Consider the following 23157-nt stretch of genomic DNA (forward strand, 5'->3'; position numbering starts at 1 on the left):
GTTGGGATTTTGATTGGCATTGCATTAAACCTATAGAGAACTTTTGGTAATATCGCCATTTTGATGATGTTAGTTCTGCCTATCCATGAACAGGGTACATTTTTCCACCTTCTAAGATCTTCTTCTATCTCTCTCTTTAGGGTTTTGTAGTTTTCATTGTATAAATCTTTCACCTCTTTTGTTAGGTTGATTCCCAAGTATTTTATTTTTTTTGAGGATATTGTGAATGGAGTGTTTTTCCTCATTTCCGTTTCAGAGGTTTAGATAAATTCTATGGCTATATTTTTAAGTTCATTAATCTTTCCTTTTTTGTAGTTTCATTGCATCAGTATAATTTTTTAATATCAGATATGGAATTTTTTTAATCTTTAGAAGTTTGACTAAAGCATTTATGTTTATATATGCTGTATTTCCTTAACATATGCATGCTCCTCACTCTGTGAACATATGAAATAGAATTATTATAAATGTTTTAATATTCTTAACTACTAATTCTATTATCTGTGTCATTAGGAATATGTTTCTTTTTTACTAAATTTTATCCTCATTATGAATAATATTTTCAGCTTCTTTGCATGCCTTATGATTTTTTATTGAATACCAGATGTTTGGAATCTTTCTTGATAGAGATTTTTATATTCCTTAAATTTGGATACCTCATTCAGAAGTTTCTTGGAGACAGTCTGAGAATTTTGAGGTTTCCTTGTAAACTTTGTTAGTCAATATCCACTTGTTCTTCCAAAATAAACACCACACACTGGTGTGTATATGTTTCATAATTTGTCTAGAATCCAAATTATGAAGCAAAGAAAAAAGTAGGCAAATATTATTGCATTTATCAGTTTTTATCATGTCTCTGACATAAAAACAAACAGCATGAATTAGAAAATTAAGGCCAAAGTGTTCTTACTTTTGGAAGTCATTCCAAGGAAAAGCATCTTAAAGTGAATTAAAAAATGGAAAGTTTACTATTCCATTAAACAATATTTATAGGCCAAATTGCAATATTTTTGATACAACATATAGTTCCCCTAGCAAATAACTATTCTGATTTGCTTAGCACAAATTGGACATCTGATCTTAATAGTTGCTTGAGCCATGCAGTCATCAAATAAAGGGGTGATGTAATCTGTGTCATTAGTTGATAGGGAAATTATCAACTTTTCTAAATTATCAACCATTCTAACTTTCCTCTTATGTGTTGCAGTTTTCTTTAATACCTATCACCTATACATTAGAATTTGTCAGTAATTTAAAGTGCTCTCTAAGATACTTTGAGAATTCTTTGATACAGTGCTATTAAATTGTCTTATTTTTTTCTTATACAGAGTTCATATAAAGATATTGGAACTCCTCTTCAATCAGGTGAAATATAAATATTAGGCACTCTACAATATAAAGGACCATTTCAGAAATATCCAGCTAGTACAGATTTAGAAATTCTCTTGTTTTCTCTGATATGAGGATGATGACTCACAATGGTGATGGGTGTAGGGAAGCAAGGGAAGAATGAAAGAACTTTAGATAGGACAAAGGGGAAGGAGGTGAAGGAAGGGGAGCATTGGGGTAGGAAAGACGGTGAAATGGATTAGACATCATTACCCTAAGCACATGTATAAAGATGCAAATGGTGTAAAAATAGTTTGTGTACAACCAGTGATTTGAAAAATTGTGCTTTATATATGTAATAAGAAATGAATTGCATTCTGCCATTATATATAACAAATTAGAATAAATAATTTAATTTAAAAAATGTAAAAAAATAAAGAAAATAAATCCTCAAACTAGTATAACATAAAATTTAGATGAAGAGATGTACTATCATTAAAACCAATGTTTCCAGTTGCCTCAGATACTCCATGGAACTAAGGATTCAATTTTCAAAGCTTAAAACATAACCTTCACAGCCATTTTATTTAAGAAGAAAGAATTAAAGCCAGACATAGTGGCACGCACCTATAATCCCAGTGTTTGGATCCTGAGTTTGAGACCAGTCTCAGAAACTTACCAAGGCTCTAAGCATTTTATAAAGATGCTGTCTCAAAATTAAAAATTAAAAAAGGGGTTGGATATAGCTCAGTAGTTAAGTCATTTCTGTTTAGTCATGTCAAGAAAACCATAAGAATTCTTTTTTGAGCCAAATTATTTTACTTTTTGAATGCACAGAGTACAAGCATGGGAATTGCCATTAAATAATCTGAAAAAAACTTTCATTTGATATGAAATTCCCTAATATGAATTTATGATTGCTTTCTGTTATCTACTTTATAAAATATAGACCAGATGGAACTTCCCCTTCTAAGTATTATTAGACAGAACTTCTAATAGTAAACATGAACTGATATAAAATGTCACCATGATTCTTCAAAATTTCACCTAATATGTCCTAAAATCTGAATGAAAAAATTCTTAGCTAGAAAATTATTAAAACCAATTAAGTAAATCTCAAGGATTGTTCATGAAATGGGATATAAACATTTCCCAGAGGAAGTTTATTGCTCACAAGATAGCAATAGTTCATTGGATCTAATTCTAGTTAATCAAAGTTTTTTGCTATTTATTTCAATTTTTATTTATTTATGCTAGAAATTGAAACCAGGGCCTCACAAATGCTAATCACATGCCCTACCACTGAAGTATACCTGCAACTCCTACTTTACTTTTAAAACTAAAGGCTTCTTTTCAGTTGTGATAAAAATGTTCCCTTCTACCTATACTATTGTCTTCATATAAAATGTACCAGAAAGAGGTAAAAAAAATTTAAGAGTAGGGTCAATAAACAGATTAAACTGTACTTAATCTGTTTTTTATTACTTCATATCTCTTAAAAGGGTAATTATATAAAGTAAGGCTACATGTATTTTTAAAAAAGAATTCACTTTACCTCATTTGATATAAAGATTTAAAGTTCACCAGAATCTCCAAGCCGTATGCTCTTTAAGATTAAAAGCAAGTGGTGTTTATGTCACAATAAATGATCTCTTTAAAGGGGAAAAAGACAATAAAGAAGGAAAAAAAATTATTACCAAACAACGTGTGTGAGTAATGAACTCTTAGAAAAGGAAAATCAGATTCCAGTTAAAACTATAAATTGAGATGCTGCATTATTCACTTTCTGTACAACCATGTATAAATTTGAACTGCTGTTTATAAGTGGGTGGTTCCATATCGAGACCATATAATGTGCAAAGACATTTAAGTAATTTATCAGTAATATTAAGAAGTATTATTTAATGCACAGAAGAATACTATAAATTATACATAGTAAAACTCATAAATTGGACTTAGAATAATAATCTGTGAACTAATGGGGCAATGACTTTCTAAGAAGTGGAAAGTACTGTGATAAACTCCAGACTGCCGGATTCGGAGAGCTTTATAGTTACTGCCTTTAAAATTATGTGTATTATCTTGAAACAGTAGTAAGCAAACAGGAAAGATGAGTAGCAGATGCTAAATAAAGTTTGAAATCTATACTTAAAAAAGAAAAAAACATAGATCTCATCTGTTACAATCTGGTGATAAGAAGTTTTCAGTGTATTTCCCAATGGTGAACACAGCAGGCAAGAGAGCCAATCACATTATGTCTCCTTCCTTTGAAAAAATTGTCCAATCTATGCTTTTTATATTTCCTTTATTCCTTCCACCCTGAGAAGGCTGTCACCTAAACAATTTAAGGATTTTTTTGTTGTATTGGTGATTATTTTCTCAGTGGCATCTCCCCAGTAAGTTGCAACAAAAAAATACACGGACAAAGGCATGCTTAGAAGGCATAAAATGCCCCAGCACATATGGCTTAAGAAGGAACAGACAGAGCAGATTGTATGCAAAAATTACACTGAGCGCTGTACTTTTCTCTCACTTTATCTGCATTTTATTTAAAGTAGAAATAGAGGACAGCTTTTCATTCCTCTTCCCATCTTTTATTTCTTAAGAAAGTGAAATGATTAGGTTTATAGACTACCTCATATCATTGTTACACCACTAGGGCTTTCCAAGAAATAAATGAATAAATAAACCAAAGAGATACAAACTACAAGGCCTACATTCCTAGAACTAGAATATTAAGAGAGAAATTAAAACCAAATCATAGAATAAGAATTTTGGGGAACTCAGTAGGATACTATTCCAAATGTCTTGCTTTGGTGGATTTTCATGTATACAAAACTAATGATATCATTGCCCAATGTTACCAAGAAAAGGAGATATGGGTACAAATTATTACTCACTAAGATAGAATTTCAGATTAAATTGCTGGAGGAGCCTGCTATTTTAAGACAAGATCAGTAAATCTGCTTCTGCTTTGATGACCAGCCCTGAGATTGCTCATGTTTTGAAGGCAGAGAGAGACCAGGAGCCAAAGTTCCTCTAAATCAACCTGAAAAGAAAATTTTGCATTATCTAATTTAATAGATTTGACTGAACTCCATTCACATTGCAGATTGAATAAAATAAATACTACTGGCACGAACCTCCTTTCCCAGGCTTTATGTCTCAGATTAGAGGAACATCAGTTGGTAGAACTCTCTTGTCACTGCATCATTCACTCCTTCCTATTGAAGAATTATATTTCCTCCTTGCCAGGTTTGGAAACAGACTATGAGAACATCCACTTCAACCTGTCTTCTTCTTTTTATCTCTTGGAAATTTGCCTACCCAAGAATTTTCTTTAGCGTATTCCAAGCTAATGAAATATTTAGCAAAAATAAATAAATTTGCTTCTACCTGGGAAAACTCTGACTTATCTAGCACTATCTTAAATATATTTGTCTATGTGGCTCAGCATCAGAAAGAAATTTTAGGTCACCAACTTAAGTCATGTCCTACAACAGTTCTGAAGAAACAAAGCTAACTCCCATATACACATTTAACTGTTTCATTGTTCATCCATGAATTTAAGAACTTTTGTAAGGAACAAAGGGATGCTTTTATAATATGTTTCTCAAAATCTAATACATATGCTATCATAAAATTAATTTAAATTATCATATAAATATAGCCTGAGAAAAAAGAAAGCAAACTATTAAGAGCCTACCCAGGTAATATTTAAATAACACCTATGCCTAAAAGAAATAATGGAAAATTTTTAAAACAAGAGCTATTAATAAAGAAGAGGAGGTAATTCAAGCTGAAATAACTTGCTAGATGAAGACACATGTAATTCCATTGGTTTGCTCACTATGAGAAGTTTTTATTCCCTTATTTAACAAATAATTTCTTCCTTCTCCTAATAAAGGCATCTTAGAAAGGGGTATGTTTAATATTGACTGGGTGGGAAAGTAGCCAGAGCTTGTGATAGAGAAACTCTGACTTATTAAAGTGCCCTTTTCAATGATGAGTTCTCAGAGGCAACTGCTATCTCTATTTCTAGGATTCAGTTTAAAATTAGAATTATCACAGTAAACCAGATTTGGGACTCCAATGTCAAGTCAATCAGTTTTAACAAGGTGTGTCTCCAAAATGATGGGGCTTGTGAATCAGTTGCATGTTTGCTTACATGGTTGAGCTAATTCAGCAGATATCTAATAAATTTGGTCTTACTTTTAGCAATATTCAAAAACATAAACAGAGGAATTGAAATGGGGCATTACATGAGAAAATGTGACTTGAGATCTTCTTGCAATTCAGGAGTACTTCAATTAGTAGTTTAAAAATGTTCAAAGGACATTGACTTCTCAAGAACATATGAAAACTTAGAGTAAAACTTAATAATAGTAATAATGGAGCAATGGTTTTAGCTACTCAAGAAAGGAAATGTTACCAGACAAATGTATTTTATTTTGTATATAATTTTGATAAAATTACAGTTTCAAATTTTTTCATGAGATAAAAGCCTAGATTTGGGTTTAGACTTGGCAACTGATATGTTAAATAGTTAGATACTTTAAAAAGAATCCACACTAGGGCTGGGGCTGTAGCTCAGTGGTAGAGCACCTGCCTTGCCCGTGTGAGGCACTGGGTTTGATCCTCAGCACCACATAAAAAAATAAATAAGTAAATAAAGATATTGTGTCCATAAAAATAAAAAGAATCCACACTAATTGTTTCATGCCAGACATGTGTGCCATAGATAAATGATTAAAATATTAAGTCCATGTAACTCTCAAATAACCTACATTGTAAGTGATTGGTGATTCTAGGTCCCTGTTGGAAAATGATATATGTATTTATTCAATATATAGTGTAGGTAGTTTTACTGAGCACAGAAAAGGAACTGAATAATTATGACAAAGGAAGGGAAAAGCTGACAGGGAATTAAATACACACTAAATCATAAAAGACAAGTTAAATTATCCTGGATAAGCAGTTTATGTAGCATAGAACACTTGAATGGTAGAGGAAAAGTAAGAGAAAACCACCCCAGGTATAATATAATGATCAAAGATACTGATGCATGGAACCTCAAGTACTCTTTTTTAATTTGTTTTTTTTTAGATATACATGACAGTAGAGTGTATTTTGACATATTACATGGATTATAACTTATTCTAATTATGATCCCATTCTTGCGGTTGTATATGATATAGAGTTTCATTGGTTCTGTATTCATATATATATATACTCTAAGGAAAGCAGAGGATAGAATGAAGAAGTCAGAGGTATGGGAGGTAATGATGTAACACAGTAATGTACAAATGTTATCAGGGAATAAATGGAAGCTCATTAATTTTTTTTCATATGGGCAGTGGTATGACTGTTCCATATGTTAATTAAATCATAAAAATATGCTGGTATTTATTTTTAAAAAACTGAGTATAAACTTGATTACTTAAGTTAAAATATGGTTTTAGATCCAAATTTGGCAGTTGAAGGCATTAGAAACAGGTAAGTTAGAGGTTCTTAAAATCATCTGTGCAAAATATAATAAAGGCCTAGAGAAGATGGTCGGTAATAAATGAAGGAAAAGGTTAAGGACACGTTTTAAGGGAAGAGCCAACACAGAACTGATTAAATTATTATGTAGAGGATAAAACCCAAGATTATATGAATAAAAGTCATTTAATTTGGAATAAAATAAGTATCATAACCAGCTGGGTTAAATACTCTAATAATTTCAAATAATCTTGAAATATATAATTCAATATTTTCAGTATATTTTCATAATTCTTAAATCCGTCATCCATAATCTTTTGAGGCAGATTTACAAGTTTTGACTGCTCCAACATCTTAACATTATATCAAAAAGAGAACTTATATGTCCTAGAGTCATGAAAAATAATGAAACAAATGTTTTCATTGATAATTTGTATGTATCGATGTGTAAGAAATATTCTACTTGTTTTCATATATTAATACACTTACTCTTCCAAATATCTCTATGAGGCAGATATTATTATTGGCCCTATTTAAAGACAGAAGAAAAAACTGAGGCATAAATAATAGTTAACTAAAACCTTTCCAAGTTCCAAGAGTTAGTAAGTAGCAAAATTAAGATTTGAATGCAGGTATTCTGGTTCCAGTGTCTGTTTTCTTAATCACTACAAAAGGTTATGATTTAGTTAGCATTTTGCTTTGATAACATCCTATAGTATTTCATTCAGCATAATTCTAAACACCCTAAAATATGAACAATAATAACAATTCCAAGCAAATCCTACATTTAAGAGCATAAATATTTTAGATAATGAGGGAGTTCTATAGAGATATCTTAAGATGTATAGATAATATGTAAAATGTGTAATTGTCCAAGGAAATAAGGTTTAACAGAAAAATTTCAAAACTTTATCATTTGATTTGTGTATACTCTTGTGCTAATAATTTATATATGCATGTTAAAATAAAATTTGCCTAATTAAAATATAATAATAACTTAAAACTACAATATTAACACAGAAGGAGACACTCTATCTGTGGAAAATCATATGTCAAACAGATTAATGCTAATCTGACTACAGCATTGCAGTCAAATTATACAATAAATGTTAATGATATATTCAGATTGCCACATAGAAAAATTATGCTAGGTATCTGTACTATAAACAAAAATAAACACAAAAAATGACTTTATGGTAAATTTTTATTAAATTGGACAAACCTTATTTTGTTTAATTTTAAAAAAATATTGAACAAATCGCAAGGGACAAAAATTTTAAAATAAAACTGAAATATTTTAAGAAATTTGTATAAGAAATTAACTATAGAAACAAAAATCATTATCAGAAAAATTTTTAAAAATAAAAGTAATAGAAGTACATAGACATTGTCTTGTGGTACTAAACACATACTAAATAAATAAGTAAGTATATAACAAAGAGAACCCATAGTTTAATGAAGAAATTAGAAGAAAAATTTAAAAATATCTTGAGACAAATAAAATTGGACACATTCCAAACTTATGGAATGCAAAAAAAAGCAGTACTAAAGAAAGTTTATGGCAATAAACACCTACATCAAAAAAGAAGGAATATCTAAAATAAATAACACAAGGTTACATGTAAAGGAACTTAATAAAGAAAAACAAACAAAGTCAAAAATTAGCAGAATGAAAGAAATAATAAATATCACAATAGAAGTGAATGAAATAGAGACAAGCAAAATGACAGATCAATAAAGCTAAGAGTTATTATTATTTTTAAAATTTTATTTATTTATATGCAGTGCTGAGAATTGAACCCTGTGCCTCACACATGCCAGGCAAGTGTGCTACCGCTGAGCCATAGCCCCAGCAAGAGTTATTTATTTTTTTAAAATAAATATTCCATAAACTTTAGACTAAAAAGATACAATAATAAATAAAATCATAAATAAAGGAGAAAACACTACATCTGACATCAACAAACCACAAAGGATATAAGAGACTATATGAACAATTACAAGCCAACAAATGTATAATGAAGAAGGAATGGATGAATTTCTGGGCACACACAACCTACTAAGATAAAATCACAAGGAAATAGAAAATCCTAACAGATCAGCAATGGCTACAGATATTAAATATGTAATAAAATGTCACCAGCTAAATAAAGTCGTACAACCTCATGGTTCTCTGATAACTTCTACCAAACTCTTAAAGAAGAACTATTATCAGTCCTTCTCAAACTAGTCCCAAATTGTTAAAGAACAGGAAATAACTCCAAATCCATTTTACAGGGCCAGCATTACTCTGATAAGAAAGCCAAGCAATAACATAATGAAAGAAAATTGCAGTCCAATATTACCGACATACATGCAACAATCTTCAGAATATTCTAGCAAACACAATCAACAGCACAATTAAAAGGTCATTCACCATGATCAAGTGGAATCTTCTGGAGATGAAGGTTTACTTCCACATATACAAATCTATAATTGTGATACAGTACATTAACAGAATGAAAGACCAAAAGCACATGATTATCCCAATAGGTGGAGAAAGAAAATTTGATAAAAATTCTTTTTTGATAACAAAAACCATCAACAAATTAGGTACAGAGGGATATATCACAATAAGGGCCAGATATAACAAACATGCAGCTAACAACATACTTGATGATGACAAATTGGAACCATTTCTTCCAATAATTCAGAAAAGACAAGGTTTCTTACTTTTACCATTTCTTTTCAAAATAGAACTGTAAATCCTAGGCACAGCGAAAGATATAAAAGGCATCCAAAATGGAAAGGCAGAAGTTAAATTACTCATGTTTGCAGATGACATGATCTTGTACAAAAAAAAAAAAAAAAAAAAAAAAAAAAAAAAATCCTAACTACATCATTTTGAATGTTGTTAAATGAATAAGAAAAAAATAAGAAAGTTTCAGGATACAAAATAAATAGGCAAAAAGTAGCAGTATTTCTATATTCTATCAAAATACTACTAAAAAAGAAATCAGGAAAAAATATCACTTACAATAGCTACAAACGAAATGAAGTACTTATGAGTAAATTTAATCAAGTAGGCAAAATACCTATGTACTGAAAACTGTAAAATGTTTATGAAAGCATTTTAGGAAGACACATGTAAGTAGAAAGACAGCCCATATTTACAGATTGGAAAAATTAATATTTTTAAAAGATATTATACTACCTGCTATGGTTTAAAGGTGTTCCCATACAAATGTGTTGTAAATTAATTCCCAATTCAATAGTGTTGGTAAGTAGAGACTAATGTAACTGGGCCATGAGAGCTCTGCCTTTATTAATGGATGGATGTGACTATTGTAGGAGTAATTTCCTTATGAAAAGATGAGTTTGGCCTCCTTTATTCTCTTACTTTACTTTTATCTTTCTGCCTTCTACCATGGGATGATGCACCAAGAAGGCCCTTGACAAAATATGTCCCTTTAATCTAGGACTTCTCAGCCTTTAGAACTCTGAGAAATTTTTATTCTTTATATATTACCCAATCTGTGGCATTATGTTATAAAAGCACAGAAAGGACATAAGACACTACCCAAGGCAATCTATTATCAAAATCATAATGAAATCTTTCACAGAAATAGTAAAAACAGTGGTAAAAGAAAAACAAAATAAAACAAAAAAAAAACTATGAAGAGTTAAAGCAACTTGAGTAAAAATCTAAAAGTTAGAGATATCAAACTGCTTGATTTGAAAATACACTATAAAGATAATCACAAAAACACAGTATGAACATTGAAAAGAGACACAGACAAATCAAACAAAATGGTGATGCCAGAAATAAAATCATGCATTTACATTCCATTGATTTTCAACACAGATACCAAGAACATACAATGGGGAAAGGAGAGTTAATTCAATGAATTGTGTTGGGACAACTGGATATCCATATGTAGAGTAATGAGATTAGGTCCTTATCTTACACTACATACTGAAATTGACTCAAAATGTGTGGAAGACAATATAAGTCTGAAACTCTAAAAGTATTACAAGACAATATAAGGATAAAGCTCCATTACATCATCATTCTGGGCAATGAATTTTTTACTATAAACCCAAAATCACAGGGAACAAACGTGAAAAGACATAAGGTGGTATTACATCAAAGTAAAAAAGTTTCTGTACATTCAAGAAAACAATGAGAAAAATTTTTTTAAAAATAAGAGAAGATATTTGTAAACCATTGTTTACAATATATAAAGAACTGAAAATATAAAAGAACTCAAAATCAATGGTAAGAAAAAAATCATCCAGTTACAAAATGGGCAAAAAAATCTAAATAGTTGTTTCTCAAAAGAAGACATTCAAATGACCAACAGATAAATAAAAAATAATAAAAATTTTTAAAAAACTCAAAATCACTAATCATTGAAAAAAATGCAAATTAAACTACAATGAGTTTCCCCCACACCTGTTAGCAAAAAAAAAACAAAATATAACAGGTCAGTTGGTAAAGATATAGAGAAAAAAGAACACTTATATAACACTGGTAGGCATGTAAGTTGGTGTAGCCATTAATGGAAAATAGGCTACAGTTTACTCAAAAATGAAAAATTAAACTACCAATAAAATTAGCAATATCATACTAGATATGTAAGAGTAAATTATGAAATTAGTATATCAAAGAGTTATCTACACTCCTCCATTGATTGCTATATTATAACAATGTCTAAGATATGAAATTAACCTCAATATCTTTCCATAGATAAAGAAACAATGAGTTTATTTAATATACTCATTTGAATAATTAGCCTTTTAAAAAGACAGAAAATTATGTCATTTATTATACATGTTGAATCTCAGGAATACTGTACTGAATTAAATAAGACCAGTACATAAAGATAAAGCCACATGATCTCACTTGTATTTATAATCTAAAATAGTCATGCTCACATGAATGAGAATATTACAGCATTTATACTAATTATATTCTCATACTTGAGAGATTCTAATCCTTAACTGTGCTTTGTCTTTCTATCATAATTAATCACTTTTTAGTATGTTATAGGTCAATTTGTTTATTTTTTACTCTTTCCTCATCCTGTTAAACTTTAAGTAAATTGAGAGTAGGAATTTATACTTATTTATTTGCTGCTAATGATGCCTATCACATAATACATACTGATAAGATTCAATTTAAAAAAAAAGACTAATTAACAAAATATGTGCAAAATGTTGAAACAATTTACATAAAAATATAAAGTCATGTAAGGAAATATTTCTCCTATTATACAGACATCAAAGTTTTAATAGCAATTTTGGGGAAAGAAGAGTGAAATACAAATAAGACCAGGGATAGTATTTTGGTCACTTCAGCCTCCTCTGAAATACTGCCATTCTCTGAAATATATTTCTTAACAAAAGATGGGGTAAGTATGAAAAATTTTAAAGTGTCATACTCACAGTGGTGGACATATTGTTATTTTAATATTAGTCTTCGTACTTTTCTGTGTTTTTATTTTTAATATGCCATATATCACTTATAAATTGAGTAATAAGGAATTATCATTTTCTCATTTACTAATCAATCATATATATTTCCATAAAATATAATTTTAAATTATAAGTTAATTTGAAGAAAACATTTGTTAAATAATATGTTTTTTGGACATTAAAAAATATATTGAAATTCAAGCTATAAATAAAACAATGAAAAAGTGATGATCTCAGATATTATTTCTTCTGTAATAAAATTCAGAAAGGTCCATTTATTTTAAATTAGAAATTCTCACAATTGTATCCTAGAGTTTTCTCCTGGTATGTCCTCCTCCTAGCATTTCTGTTTCACCCCCAGTCTTTCTAACTCTTACTTCATAGGCTCCTTCTTTAATTTCCTTGAGCAGAAAAGAAAAATCACATTTAACTAAAGCCACTTAACTTCCTAGTGTTTTCTTCATCTGTGCCCCCTCCCTCAAAGTGTAATACCCCCCTCCGCAAATTTCAGAGAACTACCTCTCATCTTCTTGTGAAAGGAACATTATGAACTCTAAATCATTATATAATTACGTCTCATTATTATTCTCTGATTAAAATAAATGTCTCAAAAATTTTGTAAGATATAAGATGAGGAAAAAAAAAACGAAAGATAAATATTAGTACTGATGTTGATTTTTCCATTAAAAACAGTTTAGTAATTAAAGTAACAGAGAATACTCAGCTGAAGCTCTGCCCTAGTGCTTTGACCCAAACTTCTCATTTCCTCAATTTATCAATAATGTATACCAGCAATGTTTTGTGTGACTCAGAAAGGAGACTATATTTTAAGTCATTTCTTTCAATATTTATAATAAGGCATTTGAAGTTTATATTCATGAGAACTTTGGGAACAAATAATAAACACAGAACCATAACTAGATATCATGGCACTGTCCGTAAAAATAATTTCAACAAACCCGGAAAGGCTGACAATTGTATGGAAATTTTATCTTTCTGATGATACTAAAGCATCTATGAAAATCAATTTAGTGACTCAAAAGAAATAAAAACTTTAAAGAAATTGTTTTTCAAGCATGCTTACAGAAATAATGGAAGATACCAAAATTACATAGAAACATATACATTGTAATCAGAAACATTTCAATTGGAGGCTACATTTTTAACATTATATTCTATGAAGAAAGGCTAAAATTATCCCTAGACATGGTGATAATATCATTCTATCCAAAAGATAAAGTGGAATCTACTCTGTGAGTGATTATCTTTTCCTTTGTTATTGATTTAGTTTCTTTCCAGAACAAAAAATATAGTTTGGATAGAATAAAGCAGTGATGTGAAACAGAATAGATAACACACTAGCAGAGTACTGATTTTCTATGCATGAAAAGAAGATAGCCTATGTATTTTATTTTTAATTTACAATCAATTCAAACCCAAATGTTTGCACAAAATGCCTACCATGTGCAACACACATCATCATAAATAAAAGGTTTCAAGTTATTTTGTGATCAAAAACTTCCAAAATTAGAATATATATTTTTAATAAACATTAGCTGAGTTATTATGAAACTATTTCTATGGATTTGTCCTGCAGAAGTTTTAAATATGTCTATTTGATCTTTATTGTTACCTGTTTATGTATTCAGTCTATGGAATAATTTATTTTTCTGATATCATCAACAAAGACTATTTATTCTGCCTTCATCACCTTATGGATACAAGATATCTATCACAGGGGTTTGAAAAACAGACATTTGTCACTTTATCATTAGAGGTTGCCCATCACAGTGTCAGTTAACACAAAAGATACACTAGAAAATGAGTAAAATAAGTAAATTCCAAATTTTTATTAATATATTTAATATATATAATAGATACAAAGAGAACATTTTGCAAATTAATTTAAAAATGGAATCTAATTCCAATGTTCTTAAAAACATATCATTGGAAACTGATTCTACAATTTATATGAAGAAAAGTAAGAATTGAAAAGACATTTTTTGAAAAGGATTATTAATTGTATGCTTTCTTATATATTAAAATAAAAACCAAATTTAGCATATTCAAAAGACCTATGATAGATTTAAAATTTATGACATAAAATAAGTAGTCTAATATATTAGGAATTATGTATATAATAAAAGTATTATCACTGATAAAACTAAAAATGTTTTATTTTTAAATGTGTTGTAACAATTAGATAAAATTAAACTCTTCATTTCTTATCCTTTCAAGTGGACTGAACAAATGAACAAAGTGATAAATATTAAAACATGTAGATGAGCATTTGTTATTTGTTAAAGTGAACTTAACAGGCAATGAATTTTTGAGAATGTATTGATAAATTAATGTGTAATGAAAAAAATGTTAATAAAATTTTAAGATACATATTTCAGACTAGTTAGTATAAATAAAAACATGACAATGACAAGGGAGATAATGGTAACAAATATGAACATTAACATGATGGTGCCCTGTATCCACAGGAGACTGGTTCCAGGAACCTCCATGGATGTCAAAATCTATAGATGTTCAAGTTCCTTATAAAAAATGGTGTAGTATTTGCATATGACCTACATGTATACTTTATATCACCTTCAGATCACTTATGAAACCTAATACAATGTAAATAGACGTTGTGCTGTGCTGCTTAGGGAATAATGACAACCAAAATGGTCTGTGCAAGTTCAACCTGCACAGACACAATAACTTTTTTACTTAATATTTTCAGTCTCCAGGGGATTGAATCCATAGGTGCAGAACTCACAGATACACAGGGCTAGCTGTATATCATTAATAAATGGTAATAAATACAAATTAAAGAAACACCTTCATATCCAGTGAATCAACAAGGATCGTGATCAAATTGCTTTCAAGAAAACAGTTACAATGAAGTAATATGGAAAATACTCACATCACTTATGAAGAATTGCAAAATAGAAAAAAATATATGATTTTCCACCTATCAGGTTGACAAACACTTTTATAAAATGATGATATTCCATGTGTATGAAATCAATGATACAGGCATTTTTCTATCAATTTGATTAAAAGAGCATATTGGTCTAATCTTTCAAGAAAGTAATTTTGATGATGCTCTTTCCTTATGGGTATATAAATTTTATAAAACTATGACCTTTGTGTTCCAGTGTTAAAATAATACAACAAAAGCACCACTAAGTCTGCAAGTAAAAAATAATTTCAAAACAAAAATGTATTTGTATAACATTGTTATGGAGTTACATAACAGCATAGATGAATATTTCTTAAAATATCCTCCTTTTACTATCTATTCATGTATTCTGATAGATGAAGCTCCTCTCTTCAACATTCCATAAAAATCTCTTCTTACTCTATTGTTTAGGGCTATCATGTTGCTCTACATTTCTACTATGGCCCCTAAATTCTTTACCAATTAAATAAAAAAAAAAAATCTGGCCATCTAGGATCTTAGGCAGAGGGGAATAAATCAAGAGAAATAAAGAAATGCCTGGAGAAAGCAGAGCTAGAATTTTCTTTCAGAAGGTAGACAGAATACTTAGGAACATTCCTCAGTTAATGTTTTATTCTGTCACACAAAGAAAACAATCAATATACGTCCAAGATTTTTGTTCAAAAGAAAAATCTATGTGCACTTCAAAATATATTGAAACATTGGAGTCAATTTGATGTCCATTAGTAGTTAGTTATTAAGTTAATTGTAAATCATTCACAAAGGAAATGTTATACAGAGATTAAAGATCATATGTTTGAAGAATAATTAGTGGCATCTAAAAAGTCTAAGTGGAAAAAAAACACAATAGTAAATGCATTTCTGATATGACAACATGTTACCAGGAAAAAACTAAAAATAATACTCCAAAATGTTGCAGCTGCTACTCCAGGCTTTTTCTTCTGCTTCCTTGTATATTATGTATTTTCTAAAATTCTGGAAGTAAACCCATTTTATTCTAATATTTTTGAAGATAAAGAAAAAGTAGGATAGCAATCTTTTAAAATGAGGGGTTTTGTTTTCATCCCTATAGTGGTATAAAAAGGTGGCTAATTGCCAGTCAATCCAAGTTACTACAAAGTTACAGCAGTAAATTTTCTTCCATTAGATTCATCTAAGCATTAACATTCCTGTTGTCTTGCTCTCTGCTATTATTGCAGCAGCAAGAGGAAATGGCATAATCATGAATCTACACTCAAGATGGTGACTGACAATGTGTTGGTAAAAGAAACTCATTTTACCTAGCATGAGTCTAAAGAGAGACCACAGAACTAATTTATCTTCTGATAGAGTCCCAATCTAAATGAGAGGAGAAATGGCAATGCATTAGTCTATGTCTCTAATGTCACAGTTCTAATTTAACACATTACTGAGAAGATAAATCTTTGAAAATGTCCTGCATAAATAACTTATTGTCATGACTCTGTTAATAAAGCATGAACAACTAGCTTAGGGATTTTTAGCACCCTTTCTTCATTTTCTTCTTATTAAATAAGTAGTATATACAAATATTTATAAATTATCTTTAAGGTATGAAAATAATAATTCATGAAAGTCATCCAAACTCTCTCCTAGCTTAAAGAACATTCTTGTGATTATTAAAGTCTTTCTATCAACTTCTCTACTATCTGTGACTGTTCTCTTGAATTTTATATTGATAATATGCTTATTGTTCTTACTTGGTTTACAGGATATGTATGTATCTCTAAAATTATTCTGCATAGCTCTCTACAATTTGAACTTTCTATAATGAAATTTTACAATTCCTACTAACTCATAAGTATTTTCACTTACCTTTGTGTCTCAAAGAGACATGTATTTATAAAGTGAGTATAATTGTTAAATTTTATCATTAGACATTTTTTTTTTCATTTTAAGAATATAGTACATCACAAGCTCCAGGGCTTCCATGGCTCCACTCATTTCTAACCAGCTGGCTTCAAATTTGCAGCTTCCCACATCACCCTCAGGTTTAATGAACCACTAAACCAATTCATGGAACTAAGAAAATCATTATAAACACAATTGCAGTTTTAATATGGTGAAATGAATCAAATTAGAATTAGCTAATAGATACATCAGAAAATTCTGAAAGGGTACCAATTTTAAAGTTAATACATAGTCTTTGGGGACATGCCACCCTCCATCATCAAAGTATTACCATATCCATATCCAGTATTACCAACCAAGAAAGCTCAACAGCACTCTGATGTCTAGAAATTTTACTGGGGTTTATTTTCTAGAAAAACATTTAAATATTATTCACATGACTCAATCTCTAATCCCTGAAATCTGCCTTGAGATTGTGCTCAAATCACATGACCTAAATTACTAATCACATGGTTAGTTTTCCTGGTATGGTCAAATTTTATTCTGAGTCATCTCATTATCATAAATGATCTTGGAGCTCACCATGATTCACCTCATTAGCATAAACTATCAGTTGTGATCCGAAGCCTCACCATAAATAACAAAAATACATCACTCAGGAAATTCCAAGAATTTAGAAGTTAACAAGTAGGAATCAGGTACAAAAATCAGATAAGTTCTTTAATATATAATACTAAATAATTTTAAGAGAAGATAAAATAATAAAAATAATAAACATATATTACTTTATAAAGTATAAAATAAAGGACTAAAATAACATAGAAAAGGTAAGACAAATATAAAGAAAACTATATTATGCTAGGTTTGAATCCATATTTTCTAAATACTCAAGTTAAAAGACAAAAATGATTATTCTTGATTTAAACATAAACATTTCGTTTATAGGAGACATATCTATAATGTAAGGATAGAGGGAGAATAAAAGTAAAAGGATAAACACAATGTGTTACACTAATATAATCCAAAAGAAATTTTGTGTGACTATATTAATATCAGGCAAAGTATATATTACAAGAAAGATTTTATTAAAAATAGTTACAGTTTAATGTTACAAGTTTATCAGAAATGAATAGGGATCCTAAATTGTCATGCCACTAATAAAATTGTCTCAAAGTTATACGGACCAAAACTACAGAATTAAAAGTAAAAATAACGAAATCAATAATTATGGAAGAAAAGTTAAAACAATCTTTTCCCATAACAATTTTTTTTGTCTGAACAGTATTTATTTATTTATTTATTTATTTTTTAATTTTTTATTGTGGGTTGTTCAAAACATTACAAATTTCTTGACATATTTTGAGTGTTTCAAGTGTAGTCGGGGACCCCCGGGGAGAACACTTCAGAAGTCTTTAGGCTTAAAAATCTTCCTATACAATTTTTACATATTTGTCTTTTCACTTCCAATGTTGACATATGTACTGATGGAACAAAAGCAATGATGGTCAAAACTATTGATACATTAGCACAAATCAACATAGTAACAACAAACCTTAGTAAGAGTTATTGTACTCTTTACTGCCACTCATTCAAAACAAATACACAAGAAAACAAAAAAAAAAAATATTTTGATAGCATTAAAGTGATTAAAGAATATCATAATTAATTAACAACTCATACTAATCCAATAACGCTCAATGTGTAGTCCAATGATCCATTGGAGCCCCATAATTCTTTCATGGCAACAAACAGTACTAAAAGTCTTATATTTTTCATTGCTATGCACTTACAGGAAGAAAAAGAATTACCACTTTCACTTTAAAACGTCCTTTGTGAGCAATAAATATTACTAGTTTTATTAACTCTTATCTATTGATCTTGCTTTTTATTATTTTATAGAATAAAATGTGAATTATGCAGAAATAATAACTTCTGCATACAAAAGTGTGGTGATTGTCTAAAGCTAAAACATTGGTGTAATTGTTTTTTTCTAAAGAAAATAAGTTTTCACATGCATTTAATGCTTATCAGGATATGGTATAGGCTTATAGTAGAGTTATATCTTGCGGAATTTAGATAAGACAACCAAACTCTTAAAAGATACAGTGCATGATAGACAAGTAATGCAAAGTATTGCTTGATATGGCTTCTAAGGAACATGTAGAAAGATGGATATAGTCAAAAGGTAAAAATTCTATGAAGTGAGAGGAAAAGTAAAGATAACAGCAAACAATTTAAGTGATGGATACCAGTACAGAATGGTTCAACGTGAAGAAGTTCCCCACAGTGACAGTTATTGCAATGGAGAGACGACCAGATTCTGGAAGACTCTTCTGTGCAAGGCAATGAAAAGCTACTTGTCATTACTAATGGCCCAAGCCCTGGGTTTTTGGGTATATCCATTAATTTATTTAAATTGAAAAGTGCATGTATTCTATTCAAAAGGGGCTTCAAAAATGAGTTCAAGATTTCTTGTGCTTTTTATAAAGTGGAAATAAAACTTGAAAGGGTAAACTTTAGCCAATTTCTATGAGAGTAATTCTGCTTAAATTGTTTGGTATTGGAAGTTTTCTGCTAGTTCTTTTTTCTCATTCCTGTGACTTCACATTTCATATTCAGCCTGTTGAGCTTGAATACAAGTAACAATAAATGTTGTCAAGGTTAGGGGGAAACACATTCACTCATATATGCTGGTAGGACTGCAAATTACTGCAACCATTATGGAAAGTAGTATGGAGAACCCTAAAAAACTCAGAATGGAACCACCTTTTGACCCAGTTGTCCCATTCTTCAATATATATTCAAATGATTTAAAATCAGCATAGTATAGTGACAGAGCCACATTAATGTTTATAGCAGCTGAATTCACAATAGCTAAGCTGTGGAGCCAACCTAAGTACCCTTCAACAGATGAATGGATAAAGAAAAGAGTATTACACAGCCATTAAGAAGAATGACTTTATGACATACTTTATGACATTTGCCAGTAAATAGATGGATCTGGAGAATATCATGCAGTTAGTTATTTGAATTGTGAGCTGACCAAAATTGTGAGCATCATTTATTTGAAAAAAAAAATAATAACTTTCAAAGTATTGTTCATATGTGAGTATGTGACTGGCACTTTTTTTCTCTTCAAAAACAAATTAAATGAGTCTATCACATCAAGGAAAATACCTGTTGGTGTTTTTGCCAATGAAAAACAGGCATCTGCCGCCCCCACTGGGATCTTGAAAGATTTCTGACATTTGAAGACTTTTATGGTAGATTGTAGAGATATAAATAAATGTGATTTAAATATTATATAATTAAATATGTCAACTTTTAAAAGACCTGAATATAATCAGTATTTTCTAATGAATAGGCATAATATAAAATCATGCATGGGTATAGAACCAAAGTACAAAAGAAATCACTGGACTGAAATGTAATTGAAAATTTCATTGATATGGTTTCAAATTTCACATTGCAACTAACTCTTAGAAAACTACCAATGCTCAAGTTGTGGTATGGTATAAAAAAAGATTATCCACAATAATTCAAAAATGTAATCAAATTATACTCCCTTTTGAAGTATATATTCCTGAATTTACATTGTTCCTACCTAATCCAAAACCACAAACTTCATCAAGTTTAATTGAGAATCACTTATGATTCATAATTAAAGCAGACTTTAAAGAGATTGACAAAAAATTAAAATAATGAACTCTATTTTTTTAGAAAAATAGAGCTATGTCATTATATTATTCATTCTAACATGCATTCATTTGAGCTATTATTTTAAAAATATGTCATACAGAGTGTTAATTATTTTTTGATTTTTTATTTCTAATAACAGCCACAACTCTCATAAACAAAAGATTTTGGGGGTCTCAGTAATTTTAAGAGATTAAACAGACCCAACATATTTTAAAATCTCTGCTACAGAAAAGTTTAACAAATAGTTTGATAAACATATCCAAAGTGACTTAAATAAAACTACATATGCGATCAGCACATACTGCATATTTTTAAAAGTACACATACTTATAAAAACTAATGACATGTTGAGGAACTCTCAAAAAATTTCAAGGTAACAAAAACACACAGAGTATGCTCTCTGACCACAGAGGACTTAAGCTAAAAATCCATCAAACAGTAACTACTATTTGTTTAGAAATTAATAAATATAATTTTAAATAAACTTTGAGGTAGGAAAAATTAAAATGTTGATTGCAAATTATTTAGAAATATATGACAATAAAGATAAGCAATATAAAGTTTTATGAGATGAGCTTAAAGCAATAGTGTGTGGGTAAATTAATTATCTTATTGCAATTTTACCTACAATAAAAGTCACCCTTTTTGGAAGAAAATTCTAAAGTCCCTGACAAATACATAGCTGTTTGCTCCCTCAAAAAATTCTCTCATTCTACCTTGTAGTCAGTTTCCTTCCTTTGCCCAAACTTATGGCAACCATTAATTTGTTTTCTGTCCCCATAATTTTGCCCAGTTAAGGATGACATATAAATAGGATATATAGACATGAATAGTTGGCTCCTTAACAAAAGGAATTTTAGATTTAACAATGCTACTACATTTGTTAGTAGTGTTTTTTCTATTCCTGAGTAGTATTCCATTATACAACATGCAACACAGATTGTTCATCCTTTCACCATTTGATAGGCATTTAAGCAGTTTCCACATTTCATAGATTATGTGACCTCTGCAATTATAGAATGTATACATCATAAGGATCCTACGCCTGGTTAAATACTGTTGTCATCATCTTGTAATATCTAATAATTTATTTTGGAATTTCTGTTTTGAAAATTAAGTCTGATGGGACAATGAAGCATAGGCTTGAACAGAAGAGGTATATATAATATGTATATCCATTATTCTTTCCTACTCCATTCACATAGTCTGTGTAATGCCCCATGAGCTAGAGACTGAAAGCAAGTTGAAGATGAAAGTATTGTGTCTAGCACTAAATCAACCTTGCTAAAATTGATATTAGAAGAAATAGAAAGCCTGAAAAATTTACTACTAAATAGATTAAATTTATGATTAAAATCATTTTTAGTGAGAACACCAAAATTTTATTGCTATATTATATCAAACATTTAAAACAGGAATTAATTTTAATCTTACACAATGTACTCCAGAAAACAGAAAAAAAATGGAAATCTCCTTTAGTAAGACCAGTAAAACACTGATCTCAAAATTGACAATGATTTTCTAAGAAGGTAAAATTGCAAGTCAATCTTACTCATGAACATAAATTCAGAAATTCCACACATTATTTAGAAATTGATTACAATAATATAAATAAAGAACTATTTTGTGACCTGGTTGATGTTATTTCAGTAATCCAAGTTGTGATTTGTGCTATTATGGTTCGAATATGTGGTATCTCAGAAAGCTCATGTGTGAGACCACATGAGAACATTCAGAGATGAAATGATTGGGTTATGAGAGCATTAACCTAAACAGTGAGTTAATCCACTGATATAGATTAATGGGTGGTAACTGTAGGCAGGTAGTGTATGGGCGGAGGAGGTAGATCACTGAAGCTGTGTCTTTAGGGTTTATATTTTGTCCCTGGTGAGTGGAGCGCTCTCTCTCTCTCTCTCTCTCTCTCTCTCTCTCTCTCTCTCTCTCCCTCTCCCCTTTCTCTCTCTCTCTCTCTCTCTCTCTCTCTCTCTCTCTCTCTCTGCCTTCTGACTGCCATAGCCTAAGCTGCTTCCTCTCTCCACATCCTCCCTCCATGATGTTCTGCTTCACTTTAGGTATAGAGCAATGCAGTTGGCCATCTGTGGACTGAGACCTCTGAATCCCAAATAAATTTTCCCTCCTTTAAAACTTTTTTTGTCAGGTCTTTTGGTCACAGCAAGGAAAAAAAAACTGACTAAGAAATGTGCTAATTCAAAAATTGATGAATGTAAATTACTACTTTAACAGAATATAAAAAATTATATGATTATTCTATTGATACAAAAAGCATCAAATATAATTCAAAATTAACAAAACAAAAATCAGCAAATTAGTAATTGAATAAAAATTTATTTAATATAAAGTAA

The sequence above is a fragment of the Marmota flaviventris genome, chromosome 7, assembly GCF_047511675.1.
Source record: "Marmota flaviventris isolate mMarFla1 chromosome 7, mMarFla1.hap1, whole genome shotgun sequence".
Lineage (NCBI taxonomy): Eukaryota > Metazoa > Chordata > Mammalia > Rodentia > Sciuridae > Marmota > Marmota flaviventris.